The 19,793-nt window shown below is 46.6% G+C and overlaps 1 long non-coding RNA gene across 4 annotated transcripts in view; it reads left to right on the top strand.

Moving 5' to 3' along the window:
* LOC131486719 (uncharacterized) overlaps window positions 1-19,793 on the top strand; it is a 268,359-nt gene that overhangs the window by 161,897 nt on the left and 86,669 nt on the right. For 3 of the 4 annotated variants that reach the window (XR_009249401.1, XR_009249402.1, XR_009249400.1), the window contains exon 3: window positions 19,521-19,629. This is a non-coding gene — a long non-coding RNA (uncharacterized LOC131486719). Of the gene's footprint in view, window positions 1-773; window positions 1,424-19,520; window positions 19,630-19,793 lie in introns of those variants that run through there. The other variant, XR_009249406.1, reaches the window with a different exon arrangement.

The raw sequence follows: 19,793 nt of genomic DNA on the forward strand, positions 1-19,793 counted from the left end.
CGTATGGAACTCGTTATCCCTAAGCTTTAGAAGAGATTAAAAATATAGTTATGTCAATGCTATAAATAAAGTAGTAAATTACATACTTGCAGTAGGTTACTGAGGGAAGGGAGGGTATTTTGGAACACCTCCCTAACTTTTGAGGTTGACACACATGTGAGCTCTGTGTTCATCGTTTCTAGACCAAAAATAGGGACTTATGATTCACAGAGGATTCCTTCCCCCCTGCCCTTGCTGTCTCTGGGTGGGAGAGATACTGGAAGATGTAGTGTGGAGGCCAGAGGAATAGCAGTTTGGGGACTTTATGATGGTTTCTGAGAATGAAATGCTAAGCGCTTGACGTGAAGGCTGTGCCGGGTAATCCAGGGTCTGTGGGGGCTTCCTTTCAGATGCCACATCAGGTCGAGTTCCCTGGCCATCCTGGTACTAGTGGGGTGTGTGGAATGCTGACCTGATGGGCTCTTCCGCACACTGGGGCTGTGGTCCAGAGCTGGACCCCCATGTGCCGACGCTTTGTTTGTCCTGTCGTGGTAGCTCCTCCTCATGGATTTTCTGGGGAGTCTCATTGGATGGGACTCGAAATATCCTGGTCATTGCGTTTACTGAATTCACCCACTTATCCCACCCTTATTTGTGAATTGCGACCTGCCTAACACCGGGGAAATCAAAAAGGAACAAAACACTACCTCTGTCTGCCCACGAAGCTTGCAGTGAAGGGGTGGGGGTGGGGGGGAACGGGCGGTGAAGTTTGTAATTTTTTTTAGGTGTCTTTTTGATAACGTATTAAGGAAACCTTGTGAAGGATAGTTTACAAGTACACACACCCGGGGCGTTCTGAGATGGGGTGGCACGCGGGAGTTGTCTCGGAGGAAGTGACTTTCACGTTGAAACTGAGGGTGAGTGGGAGTTAGCTTGACGAAGAGTAAAAGGAAGAACATTCTGGGGGCATGCAAAGGCTCTAGAGCAGCAAGGGGCTTGAAGGCTGGTGTCAACAGGTGTCGTGACTGGGGATAAGAGCACTGTCTGCTGACATTGGAGACCGTTCACAGAGAGCCTACTGAGCCACAGTGGGTTCAGGTCTCCTCCTATACCGATTAGAAATTTGGCAAAAGATTTTGAGCGGGAATGTGCCTTCATTTGCTCTAGAGCTCAGGCTATCCCAACCCTCCACCCTGAGAGGGAGATATGATGCTGAGGCTTGGGTTTGCATCCGGCGAGCTCAGATGCCCAGTGGCACAGAGCCATGGGCATGGGCTACTTCAGCCCCCCAACCAGGATGGACACTGAGGGCTCTGTGTCACTGCCCAGTGTGTGAGGCGCAGGTTGACTTCGTGACAGAGAAGAGGGGTGGCATGAACATGGAGAACGCACGCGAGAGAAGAGCTGTGAGCGTCCGTCATGCATCCTCTGGCATGGAGGAGGGGTGAGTCCCACGCACAACACTCAGGCACTTGTCATCGATTACGTTCCGGGCTTACAACACCTTCTTCCGGGAGTAACAAGCAGAGTGCTCTAACGACCTCAAAAACCGTTTCATATTCCAAATTCTGTCACCTTCCTGCCGTATTCCTTCAGGTTTGGGGGATAATTTAGATGATTATCTGCTAAAAGGATCGGCCTCTTAGTGGTAAGCTAGTAGATGAAGGTGGAAAAACATTTGTTGTTTTATGGCTCATCAGGATGCATAGAAAAATCACTTGGTCTTGTCTCCTTTTTAAAAAGAGCTAAATTTAGTTTGAAGGAAATGAATTCACATTATTTTCATTTGCCTTAGCCCTCATGGTCTCATTTATCTGTAATCTCTTAGCCTCTAGGTATGGGGCTGATTTTAGTCACCGCCCTGCCTTAAAAACCAGGCAGGAACGAGAAGGGGTCAAGTGTCAACCAGGAAAGGGAAATTTTTTTTTTGTATTAGCTTGTGGACCTCTTGATAAATTTTCTGGCGATCTGCTTGCAGTCTGGAAAACACAGAGATGGAGCTTAGAAGTCTGTTGTACAGTTTTTAGCCAAATAATTCACCATTCTTGTGTCAATTTTAGCATAAACATTTTTCAAAAAGAAATTCTTATGCTGTTCTGGCATCCCTTCTACCTACCCACCTCCCAAAAAGATGTGTCAAAGTTGGAGTCCAACAAAGGAAAGATGAAATTCAGTATCTGCACCCTCAGGAAGGCATACATCAGATCAGCGAGACTGAATTGTCTGAGACTATAAAGTCAATATAATTCAGGAGTTGGTTTTAATTCTACCCCAGAGTTATCCAGATTTGCTCACTTTCCGAGCAAAGCGAGTTGGGAAGAATCCGGGGCATGGTCTCATTCTACTTATTTTGATGTGAGATTTCCCCGTCTTCTCCAGGTACTGTCTGGGACTTGGAGATGAAGGAGAAAATAAGTAGTGAGATTGGCTTGTGACATGCATGGGGACCCAGAGTTCTCAGGCCTGAGCTGTGAGACCTCAGCCGGAGAGTGAAAGCATAAAGACATAGACGTTCGGGAACTCAGAAGAGAAGAAGCGCCTGTGATACTGAGAAACTGTGTTAGAGAATGATCTTCTGCTTCATTATCAGCGATAACAATAATTAAAGGGTTCTGGAACCTCAGTGGTCACCACTGCTCTGTTTAATAGTAATTATTGGGCAATTACATATTATTATATGAGAGAGATATAATTATATAATTGTTATTATTAAGTATGATGTTGACCATTGTGGTTCCAACCCCTCCTTCGTTTGTGGGGCCTCTTTTGGGATGGTAATTGAGATAATAGGGATAAAGTCGAGAAGAGGGAAAGTAACTGGGTGAAGACATGTTTGCCCGGCTCGGCTAGAGCAGGGGACGGGGAGACGGGACCTAACAAATCAGAGGCACCCGCACTGAGAGTTGTTAGGTTGGCCTCTCTGACTGACCCGTGGGACGATTGTGCTCCAAGAATTTCTGGCGCAGAGCGTTCTGGCTTTGTTTCTCCCGCTGTCTTTGCGGAGCACCTGGCTGTGGGATCTCACGGAAACACAGAACACATTTGTGTGGTGCCCTACCTTGGCCTTCAGGCTGTCAAGTGCCTAGGGAGAACGTGATGTGGGCAAGGGAGATGGGGACGGAAAATAAGTGGATTCGTAACCAAGGGCAGCTCCGTCTCGCCCGGAGGGAGTTTCCTAAGCGTGTTGCCCTGTGTTATTTTATTGATCCTCCCACCAACCCTCGGAGAGGAGGCCACGTGTTCTGATGGATGGAGCCTGGATCTGGAGTCTGAAAGACTGGATGGAACCAAGCCCAAGTGCGAACTCCCTTGTGCCGCGTGGTGACGGTGCCCCTGGGTCTGTTTTCCTGCTGTGTCAAGTGGAGATAACAATGTCCTCTCTGCCAGGTGGTTGGAGGGACTGAGATACACCATGAGCCCGGCAGCCACAGCAGCTGTGGCCTGCGAGGGGAAGCCGGTGGTGGCTGTGGGCGGGAGTGGTAGTGGACATTATCCGCCCGGGAGGGCATTTCATATTCAACAATGACTGTGAGAGTTGCCCCGCACGCCACAGCTGGTAAATGGCAGAACTCAGGTCTTCTCAGTTTCTGTGCTCATCTCGTTACCCTAAGAGACTCGGGTGACCCTCCGCTTGCCCCTCTCCTGCGGAAGGGGCCCTCAGGCAGCTCAGAGGAGACGTCCGAACTGTCAGTGCCGGTCTCCGTTTAGTGCGGCAAGAGGCACGCCCGGGCATGTCTGCTCTGTCACCAGCATCGCCCAGGGTGCAGGGAGGGAGCTGCCGGGCAATACGTGGGAAGCCTTCCCCGGGCAGTGAGACCCGTCAGAGAATAGGGCGGGCTTTGTGAAGAGGCAGGAACACTGCCTGCCCGAGGAAGTGCCCTCTCTGGAGGAGTAGATGATTCCCGAAGGGAAAGGTACAATAGTTTTCACAATGGAGATAATCCCCAAATCGACCATAAACAGTGTAATTCCTTAGCCACAAGCACATTTGCAAACACTCGGTAGGAAAATGAACCAAAGATGCACACACTCAGGGTGAGAAGAGCCATCTCGGTAGGAACAGGACCCGGTCCCCCTCTGGGGTTTATTTTAACTACATTCTTCCTAGAGGGAGTCAGGTGGAGAGAAAGCCATTCAAGATTAGACTGAGTACAGAAAAATAAAGGAAACCGAGCTCATAAAATTGAGTCTTTAAAAGTAAATATTGAGTTTCTCTGTTTTTTTCTTTTTTTCCCTAAGAGCTCAAGATTATTCTCAAACATCAACTTGCTTTCTCTTTCTCTCTGCCTCCCTCCCTTCCTTCCTTGAATAGGAAAAAAAAATGTGGAAGGCATAACTAGTGTAAGTGCGGGCAAAGTTTCATCTTGAAATGAGGATCTTAAAATATGACTTTCATTTCCTCCAATTAGTGATTCTATCCCTGAACTTTGTGATGAACAAAACTTTTGTCTTATTTTTTGAAGACTTTTATTTTTTTGGTCTAATATGGGTACAATTTTTCACTTACCTTAGAATCAGAACACCAATGTCCAATTTCTGGATTTTACGGTAAATAATAACAGAAGTTTGGTATGAGAAGGAGGTAAATTTAGTACTAAAAAGAATAACTGGCCTGGGATTAGGGGAGCTGAAGGGTAGACTGTTCATTTTGGGTGGGTCAGTTCAGCCAGAAGCGATTAGGGCTGGGTATTTTTAAGTAGTATTTGACATCTAGGACTTTGGGCCACTCTGGGTGGCTTTGGGTATGCTGAGTGAGAAGCAAGAGTCACCTTTGAAGAAACCTCCAATAGCAGGAAGGGATTCTTCTTCCCAAGTGAGTGTCTGAGACTTAGTTTGTCACTTGCTGTTAATTCATACATGAGCCAGAGAAGGATGCATTTTACTGGTCAATGGCCTACAGTTTCACTAACTGTTAGAGGTGCGGCTGCAATGGCCTTGGACCAAGACTTGTAACATTGGGTTCTGACCTTGACCTATGATTAGAGTGACAATATATTTTGTCATTCAAATCAGGATATTTTTGAGAGTGCTTTTGAGGATACTTTTGAATTATTTTTTAAGTTTATTTACTTTGAGAGAGAGAGAGAGAGAGAGAGAGAGAGAGAGAGGGAGAGAATCCTAAGCAGGCTCCACACTGTCAGTGCAGAGCCCAACGCGGGGCTCTATCTCTCACAACTGTAAGATCATGACCTGAGCTGAAACCAAGAGTCGGACACTTTAATGACCGAGCCACCCAGGTGCCCCAAATTAAATGAATTATATTTAAAAAGGAGCCTTATATATTAAGGAACACTCCTTAATAGTGCTAAACCCTGCAAACAAGCTCTAAGCGTTCCAGTTTTTGATTACCAATAAATTGCTTTATTGTTATTTTTTCCTAACCCTTATAAGCTGGGAGCCAAGTCCATTACTGGATTTATCTTTTGGTGCAGGGAAGAGCGATGTCTGCCCAATGCTGGAGGTTACACAGCATCTTCATGTTCTTCTCTTGGCCAGAGAGTAAGGAAAAGAAATTTTCTTACTAGTGTTTTGAGACAGTCCTAACCACAGTCACAAGAATTAGCATCAGAAAGCCAAGGAATGGCATCCAGTTTGAGGTTTTCGTGTGGTTTTTAAAACGTTTAGAAAATGACTAGATCTCCAAGCTCGTCTGTCCCTGCTTATAACTATTTTGGTGGTCTCTAAGTGGCAATAATTGAAATATTATTGCTTTTGTGCCATATAATTTCCCCATAACACAACGCCTAAATATGTTCCTCTCAGCTCCATTGGGTGAAATTTCCTGCAAGTGTGGGCTATGGCAATCTCTGTGTTGTGAACACATAGAATCGGAGAAAGGTTTCTCTTTAAAGTATCCCTGGATTCCAGCACCTGATAAGCTCACTGCTGCAAACACTGATCTTGACTCAGAGAGAGAAGCTGGGTATTTAAGGTCAAACTTACACACACACACACACACACACGCGCGCGCGCACGCACACACACACACTTATTTATTTATTTATTTATTTATTTATTTATTTATTTATTTATGTGTGTGTGTGTGTGTGTGTGTGTGTGTGTGTGTAGATTTGTTATAATTACATGGTTAGAAACACAGTGTGCTTGGAGCCAAATGTTGATTAATGTTAATTTTAGGGTAAACAGAGGGAGAGAAAGACAGGAAAAGCCAGTGGACTCCAAAGCTAAAAATATTCTTGAGTTGAGACTCAGCATCTATGGGTGTACAACCCGATAATTACTTCTGAACAGTGATTACTTCTTGTTATATAATTAACCTTGAGGTTCATCTGGACTGTTAGAGCTTTTCTCCTGGAAGGCACCAATCGCTGTGATTCACAGACCACTGAACTAAATCCAGAAATGCCCGCACACCAAGTGACTCCATGCTGCTCTTTCAGAACAAGTGTCTTCTCTTCTGGAATACAGGAGGGATATTGTTCATTAGAGACTAAATCTGCTGGGAAGGTAATAACCATTTGTCTTGCTGAGGGTGATGTGATTTGGAAAGGAGACACAGAGAAACTTCCAGCTTAGTTTAATGAAGGCCAGTTGAAGAGCCTTCCCATCCTAAAGCTCTTTTCTCTGTTTCACTTGGGAAAGCCTAGAAAAGAAAACGTTAGCAGCCCTTCAGCATTCTGGCACTGATTACTACAAGCTGTATCCAAAATAAAGAGAAAGTGAGAGACCCAGGGAGACAGAAGAAGGATCTGAAAGTCTGTGAATGTGGAATGAAATTGAATACTTTAAACTAGAACCGGGTTGCAATTAAATGAAAGTGGGGGGTGGGGAGGAGGGGAGAATACTGTGCTGGCTTCTCTTTTAGACATTCCCTGACCATTGGAGAGACCAGCATCAATTCTAGTCAATGGATTTAATTCATTTTCTAAAGCAGAAATTGTTGGTTGCTTACCAACAGTGATTCTCCCTTTCACCCTTATTAGCAGAAGCTTGGTTTTATTGGGATAACCCACCTGCCCAACCACGGCCAAATGTTTCAGGAAGTCGGTCCCGGTCATCCCATGTTCTATGCAGGCAAGAGCATGTGGTGCAGTTTTGCCCAGTGAGGTGTGAAAGAATGTCTGCTGGGAGATGATAGTGCCTGGCAAAGATTTTTTTTTGCTTGTAAATTGAGACCACCAGGAAGAGGTGGGCACCTCCAGCTTCTGCTAGTTGTAGGTGTTTCCATATGGTGCTAGTGTCTGCTATGTTGCCTCCATGAAATGAGTTAGCTTGAACACCAGCCAACCTGTTGAGGAGGGCAGAGCTGAAAGACAGGAGGACCTTTGGCTACGGATGACCTCAAGGAGCCCATGAATTAACTCACGTTGGAGCTGCCCTGAGTTGGAACTTCTTACCATGTGAATACCTCCCTGGTTGTTTGTGGCAGTTGAGTCAGGGGTATTTCATCCTGGCAGGTGGAAATATCTCAACTGATATGGTGCTTTGTTAGAAGAGTCACATATCTCTTCTAACAAATCCATTTCTTTGCCCACACGAGTAGCCTCAAATCCTTGGGAGCGGCCTTCTGAGCCCCACGTTGGGCCATGCTCAAGATCAGTAATAACAACCATAATAATAAACTCACACTTGTTTAGGCTATAAATTTTCCAAAGTACTTTGATGTGGATCCTTACTTATGGGGCAGGTAAGCTGAATGTTATTATCCCTGTTGTTAAGGTGAGAAAACAAACACAAGGAGGTAGAATGATTTACCTGACCCATCTGATGACACATTGATGATAGAGCTAAGATTTAAAAACAAAAAACAGAAAACAAAAGCCTAAGTCTGCCAAAGACAGATGTTCTGATAGTGAGAAAGAGTAAATGTAGAAAAGGATTAATAAGCATGGCCTTTGGAGACCACTTTTGGAGGCCAAACTGTGTTTAAATTCCCACTCTAGAGAGAGAGCCAAAGCATAAGAGACTCTTAAAACCTGAGAACAAACTGAGGGTTGATGGGGCGGTGGGAGGGAGGGGGGGGGGGTGATGGGCATTGAAGAGGGCATCTTTTGGGATGAGCACTGGGTGTTGTATGGAAACCAATTTGACAAGAAATTTCATATAATAAAAAAAATGAGATAAAAAAAATTCCCACTCCACTTCTTGTTGATATTGTGGACTTAGACAAGTGACTTAAATCTCTCTCTCTGATCTTTAGCTTCCCCATCTGTGAAATTCTAATGATAAAGCCCAGATCACCAGGACATTTCAAGACATTAATTTAAAAATGTATTTAAAGTACCGAACCCACTGCTTGGCACATTACAGATACTCCTCTCCTGAACACTGCTTACTGAAAGAAATTGTGGTTACTCCTTCCTTGCTGCTTTTTAAAGATGAAATGGGCAGTCCCACATAAGGCACAGGACTAGATAGAACTCGTCATTTCTAAAAAGCCTCCAAAATGAAAAGAGTCTATGGCAAGAAAGAAAGAAAAAATAAATAAAACAGAAAATGAAAAGCAAAAGTGTTTCTGGCCCGTTGCTGAAGGTGAAAGGTTTAAAACAGGATGCCACGTAATGGAGACAGGGCTGGGAGATTTGTGTGGGAATGAAGAGAACACCACAAAAACAGGCCAGGAAGGAGCTGGCAATATACAAGTATGGAAGAAAAAAAGGCAGGGCCTGTGTGGTACACAAGTTAAACATGAAGCCAGCTGTGTTTTGCTCTTATTAAGAAAAAGGCAATCATAGCCCTGGAATTCATATAGGCATTCACCATGACAGAACTTTAAGCTGACCATCTCACCCTGACCAGCTTCTGTCAGATCTCTCTTAGAGTACTACATTCCTTCTGGCCTCACCTCTTAGGTAAGGCGAAGTGATCAAGAAAGGATTTGGAGAAAATCCAGAGAAGGCAAATGAAAATGATTCAGAGACTGGAAGGTGGGACTGGGGGAACTACAGTCCTTCAGTTTCTCCTGCAGAAATGAAAGAAGGCAGGGAACCCAATGACTTTGGTGCCTGAAGGGACATTGTGCAGAGGACAGGATTCTGACCTGTCCAATCTTCCCTAGCCTCCTTGCCGGGGCAGGAGTTTGCACATATCAGGTGTTCAGGTGGCTGATTTCTGATGATATTAATGATGTAAGTTTTAAGTGCTTTCTGGACATTTAGGTCGAACATTATAAAAATCTTTGTGACACTAAATATTAGAGAACCTTCAATATGAATGAGAGTACCTGTATCTTCTTTTACGAACTTTTTAGAGAAGACTGTAGAAATGCTGTGAAGTTTAGTTTATTCCCTCTTTATTTAAGCCCTCAAAGAAACTAGGCCAAATAAAAGGAAACCCATACTAAAACTCATAGAGGTAGGTAATCAGGTTCTGGGTTTGTGTCCCTGTTTTGCCACTTACTGTCTCTGTAAATTTGGGCAAGATCATTATCCTCTCTGAGACTCAGATCCCTTAACTGTAATTTGGGGTAGTAATACTTCATAGGATCGTGGGGATTAAATGCGATAATGCCTGTCAGCATTTGCACAATACTTAGAACATGGGAAAAGATGAAAAGCCCAGATATTTGCGCTTTGGAAAAAGTCAATACATATTCTATTATTATTGAGTATGTAGAGAGTGTCAATTTGTTCATTTCAGGAGGTGCTCTAGAATTTCCTTAGTCTTGGAGCCTTCTGTCCATCCCCTGAAGTGCCTCTGTTCTTGACTCTAGCGGCTGCGTTGGCCTACTGCCCTGCTGTGGCCAAACTCCCTTTCCAGGGTAATTTGGACTCCCTCCCACCTGCAGCCCCATCTGAAAGGGGTGACAGGGTGGCTGCTCTTGTAACGTGTGTGTCAGCTCTGTCCTGACCACAGAGTGGAAGAGTGCCTCTGGCCTGTGACGTGCCTTGCTTCTGTATATCTCTTCCTCCTACTTTCTGTTGGAGGCATTTCAACTCAGAGACACAAGAGGCCAGGACTCGACTGGTGGTAGTCTCCGAAGTTGGAAGGCCATCTAGACTTGGTGGCTAGGGCTTCCATTTCAGGACTGGCCAGGCGAGTGGTCAGTGGGCACTGAGCGGGCCTGCAGAGAGGGGACGTCAATCAGAAGTGAGAGGTGATGTGGCCTCAGGGAAGCAGAGAGCTCTCTGCCCGATGACCTCCCAGTTGGCCCAAAGCCTAGCTGTGCTGCTTGCCGATTTTCTGTAATAAACCCTCTTGTGATTTGAACTGCTTAGTTCCTTGAAACCACATGACCCTCACCCTGGACACTGGCCCACAGTCTCCTCTGTCAGGCTTGAGAAGCCACTCAGTAAACGTTGATGACAATGGCAGTGAAGATCACAAGGCGGGCGGGGGTGGGGGGGGGGGGGTGTGTGCACGAACAATCACTTTAGATTCTGAGTTCTGAGATCCTGCTGTGCTCCCGAGATTTTTATTCCTGCCCTGTCTTAGCCCTTGGCCGAGATAAGACACCCACAGTAAGCTCCTTGTTTCCTGGGATGGCAAATGTAACTTCAGATCCAGTTTCTACTGAAGTCCCCATCTTACCCTTCTGTCCTTTTCTTCTTTGTTGAATGTCTGTGATCAGACATTAAACTCAGACCCTGGGTCCTTCAGTTTAATAATTTTTGGGTTAATAATTCTAGTCACTTAGCATAATTAAACTACCTTTTATACCTACAAATGTGGAATTGCATCTTTTAAGGAAATTGAGTCCCAAAGTCAGTTAGAGGAGGCAGAGATCAAGTATGCTCAAACTCACTATGGAAAACACCTTATATCATCTGAAAGTAGATAGCAGTGTATGTGGTTTGCACACATACTGCAAAACATACTGCTGCGCAGTAATACTCTTGTATAAATATTTAATAATACATGCAGTAATGTGGAGGGAATGATAAAGAGTTCATACTAAATCGATCTCCTGCTTCCCTCTTCCCGGCCTCCATGTCTCTGTCTCTCTCTTTTTTCTTTTTATGCTGAGCACCCATAGTTTCATGCATATAAGTTAGACGCGCCCATAAGGCACTTGGCTGTGCTGGACGCCCGCAGGATTTCCCGACCTCAGGGGTTTCCAGTCCGGGAGAAGGCGCTTGTCATCTCAGGTCTGTGCAGGGAAGGTGCCAGCAGGCCCTCCCTCTTCCCACACTTGCTTCACAGACACTTCTGCAGCCCCGCAGGCAAATAGGCTCATCTGAGACCTAATCAGGAAACTAAAAGGGAAAATGAGGAGCTGGGAAAGATGCTAAAGTCGTCAATTATCCACCTGGGACACCCACTCTTGGTTTCCTTGGCAAAAGCAGCTTATGAAAAAGGGATGCGGGGGAGGGGGGATGTGAGCGGAAGAGGCAACTCGGGGCTCTCAACCTGGGATCATTTTACCTGCAGCCTCGAGCTCCGAAGGGCGGGGTGTTAAACGGAGGCAGCTGCGACCTCTACTTTTCACCAAGCTCGTGGAGCTACGTATCGGAAACTGGCAATCCCTCTGAAAACTTCAGATTGCCCTTCAGATATCAGTAATGACATCCCCAGGAATGGGAATGATCTTGTTCCCACGGAGCCCAGGATGTCTGACTGTCTGCATGTGCCTTTCAGTTCTGCATTTGGCATGGCTGACTTTTTAAATAAAAATCACCTAGCATGGTTTACCATATGTCTGATGAAATGCTGTAAAAATGAAACGCAGATCTGCGCCATTCACTCTTGAGCAAATACATATGTTGTCACATCTCAGAGCTATTTATTTCTCCTTATTTTAAGTGTGCCCGGTGCCACCCATCCAGATGCACATCAATTGCACAAGGAAAAATGGGGAATAATTTCTCAATTATTTGAACATGTACATTTTATTGGTCATGTGGAACAGATACAGTGTCTTGGGTAATAAAATTTAAAAAATGCAATGTATTTTTAATAAAAGGTTTTGGATGATGAAATGACAAATAATGAAAAAATAAAAGGCAATCGTATGGGGGCGCCCGGGTGGCTCAGTCTGTTGAGCGTCCGACTTCGGCTCAGGTCACGATCTCACGGTTCGTGGGTTCGAGCCCCGCGTCGGGCTCTGGGCTGACGGCTCGGAGCCCGGAGCCTGCTTCGGATTCTCTGTCTCCCCCTCTGTCTGCCCCTCCCCTGCTCATGCTCTGTCTCTCTCTGTCTCAAAAATAAAAATAAACGTTAAAATTTTTTTTTTAAAAATGCAATAATATGATAAAAACTTCAGGAGAAAATAGGCCAAACACATACCTCCTAGAGGAGCAGGAACCTTGACTCACGGGTTTGGAGATGCCATCTGAGTCCTACTCAGGTTTGGTTGTGCCCTGTGTCACTGGATAAACCATATCAGTGTTTGGTGACTCATTTTCCTGACTCTCCGGGGAGACTAATTCTACCCAGGTCACACCCCCTTGACACAGGATGGTCCGAGGTGTGAGAGAGATAAGTGGTTAATAGTAAACCAGAGATCGGAGAGACAGTCTTACACGTGTCGGGTTTCCTGCGTCTTTTGAAGCCTGACAATGGGCTTTATTGAAATAAAAATCAACTATTAGTTACTTGCGAGAGAATCACAGCGAAGCTGCCCACCCTGCCACCCTGAGCCTGTCGTCTGCGGCAGCACGGGCCAGAGTGAGGCCGGGAAGTGCTCTGTGATCGTGGAGGGAGGGCCTCCTCCGTCCTGAGGAAATGGGTGTGGGCAGGAGGCTGGGACCATATAACATTGCTGCCCCCTCAAGGGAGACGGGGAGCCGGTCTCTGCTCGCGCTGAAGCGTGTGTGGCTGTCCCTGCCACTGCTGTCCTGGTCTCTTGTAGCAGCTTTTTAACATTCTGGCTTCCTGGGTGGCCTGGAAGCATCCCTGGAGAGGCTAGGCTCTCCGTGTCCCGAGGCCATGCGGCTCTCTGTGACAAAGAAGAGGTCACTCCACACTGCCAGTGTCACACAATCAGATGGGCCCAGCGTCCAGGAGAACAGCTACCCCGAGGCTGGCCCCAGTACGGCCCTGACTTGTCAAGCAACTTTTTCCTCGGAGAAAGAGACAGCCGACTAATGCCATGCGCGGAGCCTGGCTCCAGTTGTCCAGTTCATTGGCTCTCACGCAGCACATGCCCGGTTCTCCCCAGAAATGATGGTGCATTCAAACTACCGAACCGCCTTGTCCATACGACAACCAGCTCACTCCCCTTCCCAGCTGCAGGAACCCTAGGATGTCAGATGACAAGCCTGAAGAATCGGTGATTTGCATGCTCTCATTTCGCAGAGGAGTCGTGAGCCAGGCTGAGGACTTGCCTATGGGCAGTCTGCAAGCTGGCCTACCCCTTGCTTCTGCCCGGTAGGGTTGGGGGGGGGGGGGTAGCCGAGAGAGGTAAAAACCTCCACTTCTTGAGTCTTGGCTCAGGGACCTGGTGCAATGCCCCCTACCTCTCTGCAGAGCAGAGAAGCCCTGGGCGTTCCTGCCCAAAGGCCATGCCCAAATCTCTGTCTAGCTGTCTCTTCCTGTCACTAGGCCCCCCTGCCTCTGTGAACACGAGGACCTGTGTATTAGTTAGGCAGGCCTGCTATAACAAAGTACCACAGGCTGGGTGCTTAAACAGTGAAAATGGGTTTTGTCACAGTCCTGGAGGCCCAGGAGTGCCAGATCAAGGTGCTGGCAGATGTGGTTTCTTCTGAGGCCCCCCCCCCCCCCCCCCCCCCGCCCACACTCGGCTTGTGGGTGACCTTCTTGTCCCCATGTGCTCATGCAGCCTTCCCTGGGCGCTAATCTCTTCTTGTAAGGACACAGATCAGACTGCGTCAGGGCCCCCCTCCGAAAGGCCCCATTTTAACCTAATCATCACTTTAAAGGCTCCATGTCCAAATTTAGTCACATTCTGAGGTACTGAGACTAGGGCTTCAACATGTGAATTTTGAGGGGAGCACAATTCAGCCCCCTCCCACCTGCCCCAAAGACACTGGGCTTCCATAATCTGGGGAGGTCACCAGGGATGCTGGAGACATGAGGAGACCCTCGGCCTCTCTAGTGAGGCTGGGCAGGAGCCCTCCTGCGATAGGATGTCCCCACCTGACTTCCCTCCCTGTCTGCTCCTCCAGAAGGGAGCTCTAGTCAGGAACGGGGGGCTCATCTCACCATTTCCAGCAATGCGGACTGAATCCCCCGATTCCCCACAGCCGTCCCCCTCCTCCTGTGGCGGAACCCACACGCGTGAATGTTCAAAATCAGTGAATCCCATTCCTCTTCGTCTTGGTGGCTCCTAGCTGCTGGCACAGCTGCTCCTTGCTGGGGCTTCTGTGGGGGGCAGCCGTCGGGCAATGCCTCACCTTGTAAGAGTAGTAACTGCCCTTTATCGAGCGCCTGGCGTGTGCCGGGTCAGCTAAGGGCTAGGAACTTAACGTGAATATTTAATAGAGTCCCACAAGAATCCGATGAGGTCACTATGGTCCCTCTCATGTGACGGGTGGGGGAGGAGGTTCTAGGAAGTGAAGGCGACATAGCTGGGAAACAGAGGGATCCACCCCTGAACCCAGGTCTATGTGACTTCCTGAACTTGACTCTACACTGTCTCCCTAGCTAAGCTGACCAGCTTCTCTCTTCAAGTATTGTGTATTCCGTGGAACTTTCTGTCACCACCTGGAATAGTTCTCAGGTTCCAACGTCAGTATCACACTTTCAGTATCACCTCCTAAAGACAGAGCTCAGCGCAGCGTAAAGAACAGGGGGCGGCCTTTGGAGTTGGGGTTGGGTTCAAATACTGGCCACGGCGTTGACTGTCCACGTGACCCTGGCTAAGTTACTTAACATGAGTAAGCTTCAGTTTCCTTGTTTGTGAAAGGAGATAACCCTCTACTCCACAGGGATGAAATTAGATAAGATATGCCAAGCCACTTGCACTCTGTCTGGCATGAGGTAGGCACACTGAAAAGGTTGTTCTGGATTAAAGGGAACTCAAGAAATGCACAGTTAAGTGGGTTTGGGATCCTTGATTGATCTTGGATCAAAAACAAAAATGAATAAAATTTTATTGTGTTAAATTAGCAATATATATTAATAAGGTGTGTATGTATGTATATATACATATACAAAGTCCATATGCAAATTCCTCCAATTGCGTGTACCTATACGTCATGCATATGTGTGTATATATATACACACACCAATGCATATACACAAATATATAGTGTATAAATACACAAATATATGTGACATATTATATATTAATGTGACATTATGTATATGTATATTTGTGTACATATAGTTGTGTCCGTATAAACACACACACACGTTGTTGGGACAATGGGAGGAATTTGAGTGTGGACTTTATATAAGCTAATGGAATGGTGTTAATGGTACATTTCCTGAGTGTGGTCATGGTGTTGTGGCTACGTAGGAGAATGCCCTTGTTCCTAGGAGGTACACGCTGAAGTATTTAGGGATGAACTGTCTCAACATCTGCCACAAACTCTCAAATGGTTCCTCAAACAGATGAACACACACGTGTGCTTCTGTGCACACGCGTGCACATGTATGTGGAGATGTGACAAAATGAATATCTGTTGTATTATTATGGCAACTTTGCCGCAGGCCTGACATTTTTCAAAATACACAGCTGTGGGGCACGGGAGCTGCTCGCAAAGGGTAAGGCACAAGCCTATGGAACAGCACGGTGGGACGTGGGAGCTCACTTTGATTTTTGTCCTGTGCTCTGTCGTGGCCGGAGGACCGCCTCTGTCTGGGCCAGAGGAAACTGACTCTTTTAGCATAGGGGTCAGCTCCCCAGGTTCCCCAGAGCGCTGGCCACTACCTGCATCCCAATGCTGAGCCCACCTGCCCTCCTAGTTGTGTCCTCACCCAGCATTTTAGAGATTCACAGGAGCCCACATTTGGGATTGCCAGAGTTAGAAAAGAAAAATACAAAATGCCCAGTTAAATCAGAATGTAAATAACGAACGTATTTTTTTTTTTTTGTGTAAGAATGTTTCAAATACTGCATGACCCATAACTTGTACTAAAGAAAGGTATTTGTTGGTCATTCAAATTGAACGAGGCATTCTGTACTTTATCCGGCTGCCCTACTCCTGCCCCCACCCCATCTTACCCACATGCCCACAACCAGAGGTCATGGTCGTCTATGAGGACTGGAATCTTAAGAACACAGCAGAAAGAGTTCCCAGTCCCCTAGCAAGATTTGCAAACTGCCACAGTGACCCTGGGCGTTCTGCTCCAGGACTTAAAAGCAGGAACAGAAGAGGCAGATGGATGGGGTGGGGCAGGGGGAGGACAGACCGTGGGCTGCAGGGAGGGAATCTGGAGCCGCTGGCTTGGGTTTGAATCCTGGCCTTACCGCCTCCTGTCTGGGTGCATCTGGACAATAAATGATCTCACCTGTCTCAGCTTCCTCATCTGGAAGATACAAATAACAATAATGCTCCTCCTCCCAGCCTGGTTGTGAGGATTAACTGAGCTAATATTCGCAAAGCACTCAGGCCACTGCCCAGTATGGAGTCAGTCCTGTGTACGTCTTTGATAACTAAATAATGCACCTGTGGAGTGGGGCAAGGGTCACTGTGCGGTAAACCTAGTGGCCGGAGACCCTGCAGGGGCTGCTCCTGGGTTGTTTGATGGCACGAGCGATGTGCTCCATCCACGAGGTTCACGCCTCGCTGGGACCTTCCGGTCTGAAGTCAGGAAGGTGCGATGGAGGCAGCTGGCGGTGGGACTGTTCCACAGGCTAAGAGCACTGGTGCAGAGTGGGTCACCATGGGCTGTGTCGGAAAAAACTTCATGAGCTGTCCCATCACTGGGACAGCATTTTATTCGTTTATTCTTTGCTGCCTTTTTTCTTCCAGGCAATGCCTCTGTCCCTTTTCCTTAGGTTTCAGTTTTGATTCATGGCTTCCTCTCCTCTGTTTTGATTTCTACCCCTTCACTTTATTCTTGGTTTCAGAAGGAAAAAAAAAAATCACTCACATGGTGTCCAGCAATGTCAAGGCTTATGGTTGGGATAGGTCAGCTGGTGTCTCCAGCCAGCCCCACAGGGAGATATTGATGGTGGCAAATTGACTTGGGCCAGGGGTTGGCCTAAGCCTTGTGTCCTTGACTGGATGGATGTGACTCTCAGGCCTGGGAAGGGGCACCACACTGATGCACGCTAACAGTCTTCTGGAGAGAATGATGCTTAGAACAGCCATTTTCTTCAAGAACAATGAGAAATGTAACCACCCTCACCCTCCTTATAGGCAAAGTGTACGAGAAGGAGCCTCCAGACGATTCCAGTTCCCGGCCGTGGAGGCAGCCTCGACGTTCAGGTCTTCCCAGCTGATGTCCCACACCTCATGGAGCAAAGACAAGCTGTCCCTGTTGTGCTCAGTCCAAATACTTGACCCACACAATCCATGAGCGTGGGGTGCCTGGGTGGTTCAGCCCGTTGAGCATCTGACTTCAGCTCAGGTCATGATCTTACGGTTTGTGAGTTTGAGCCCCGAGTTGGGCTTGCTGCTGTCAGCACAGAGACCCCTTTGGATCCTCTGTCCCCCTCTCTCTCTGCCTGTCCCATATTCATGCGCTCTTTCTCAAAAATGAATAAACCTTAAAAAAAAAAAAAGAATCCATGAGCATGATAACATAGGTGTTGTTTTAGGCTGTTAAGTTTTGGGTTAGTTTATTTTTTATGGGTTAGTTTACTTATTATGCAGAAAGAGTGACTAAGACACTGTTTCTTATTGGTTGCACCTGTGTTTGCCTGTTAACCTCCTTCTCCTATGCTTCCATTGCTGACCAAGCCTTCTTATTATTGACATATTTGTAACTTTTTTCAAAAATCCTATTACTATAACAATAGAAATCCAAGATGTAAGTCACCTAAACAAAACCTTTTTTATTTATTTGCCCAGACTTGTCATTTAGATCCATGAGTGCTTTCTGCCTGCTTACTGTGCGACAGGTTGTAAAGAAATAACGTTCCCTCTTTCGATGCCCTCCAGCAAAGCTGTCTTTTCCATACAGACCAGCCCAGGTTCATGCAAAGGAAAAAATTATTCAATGATGCTTATTAAAGACTTTACCCGAGGGGTGTTTCCAATGGGTGTGGGGACCACTGAAATGGGTTCTAGCGCTGAGGGAGAGAGATTAGACTCAACTCGGCAATTGGGAATTTATAGTCAAAGACTGGGCTGGGGGTTAGAGGATGGAAAATTACTAAGAGGGAACATCAGCGGTCAGGGGGGATTCTGGGTAGGCTGACCTAACAGGATTCTTGCTGAAGGCAGGCCAAATGACCAGACGTCACCTGGGGAACGGTGGGCGATGAGGAACACAATCAGATATTGAGGTGATCAGATATTGAGGGTGGGGGGGGGGGGTTCCGGTTAAACTGACTTCTCAGGACTCCTGCTAAAACTGGACAATGCACAGAGGAACACGGAAGCTCAAAAGTCAGACCCAGCCCAAATTACTCAGAGGAGCCTGAGTAGAGACAGTTTGGTCAAGAAGAGAATGTTTGTCATTCATAAGCTACACACACACACACACACACACACACACACACATTCACACACACACACACACACTCACACACACTAGAGGTACAATTAAATCTTGCTCTCCTGAGATATATTTTCACTTCAAGGTTGGCTTTGAATGCTGTTGATATTGATCCATTGTGTATTAAATACTTACTACTTACCTAATTTCCAAGTTAGTGTCAGTGGTGACAGGCAGCCACACTTACTTTCCACCTGTCCTCGTTTTCTTTCTCTTTCCTTTCATTATTACTTTTTCCCCAGGAAAGGTTTGTTGATCATATGGTCTAGGACATGGGGGATTAGCAAAATCCCAAATAGCTAGGTGATTTGAGGTGTGGACTGAGCCCAGTAAGAGATGCATATATTCTAAGAGTCTGGAAGACTAGGGTTCCCCCACAACGCACGTTCTTGCTTCTGGAGTCTTAATTCAGCACCAATCCATTCTGTTTCCTAAGTCAGATTTGAAACTGTGCTTAGGTCCTTGGGTCTACCCATTCTCTCATCTCCTGCTAACTCTTACTGAGGTCTTCTGTCTCTGTTTCTACCTCTTTTCTCGGCCATTGGGGCCTTTCCCTCAGGCACAGAGTCAAGGACAGTCTATGTGAGCGCTGCAAAGATGACCTTTCAGAGTTTTTCATTTTATGTCTTTACTGAGAGACTATCTTTAAATTTGTTGAAGGTGGACCAGGAGACCCAGGGCTGGAGTTAGAATGAGACCAATGAGGCAGGGTAGTATAAATGCAGGGCTGGATCCATCCAAAAGTTTGAGAATCTGTTTATTGCGGGGGTTTTGCACTGATTTTGCTTTTCTAGAAAACATTACTAAAAAAAGACGTTTGTCTCGATTGCTGAGTTTGGGGCACCCCTTAAATTTTGCACCCCAGCCAAGTACTTTAATCACCCCTCCCTGACAGGACCACAGGCCTCTTTCCTTGTGGGTTTATCCTCCTTCCAGCTCCTGTTTAGGGAGAGGAGGCACAGACACACTGCTCTGGCCCTGGCCCAGCCACGCTTGCTAAGCCACTGCTTTCTCTCTTCTTCACTCCTGCTGCCCTGCATCGTCACCTTCCTCTCACTCTCGTGTAGGCCTGCCCCATGAGAACACTGGAACATCTGGTTGATGTCTGCACCTGGAAAGGGCTGAAGCAACTGACTGGCAAAATTCCTGCACACATGACTCTCAGCATGGATACAGGTAAGTGAAATGACTTTTTGTTCTTTCCACAAAATTATCAGAGCAATCATTTCAACGTTCCTATTCAGACTAGGGTCCAGAAATGGCATTCCACTGTGACTTGCACAAAAGGATGGCATCGGATGCATCCTTTTTTAAAGCCAGTAACGTGTGCCCCACTTATC

This window comes from Neofelis nebulosa, chromosome 1 (assembly GCF_028018385.1).
Source record: "Neofelis nebulosa isolate mNeoNeb1 chromosome 1, mNeoNeb1.pri, whole genome shotgun sequence".
In the NCBI taxonomy this organism is placed as follows: Eukaryota; Metazoa; Chordata; class Mammalia; order Carnivora; family Felidae; genus Neofelis; species Neofelis nebulosa.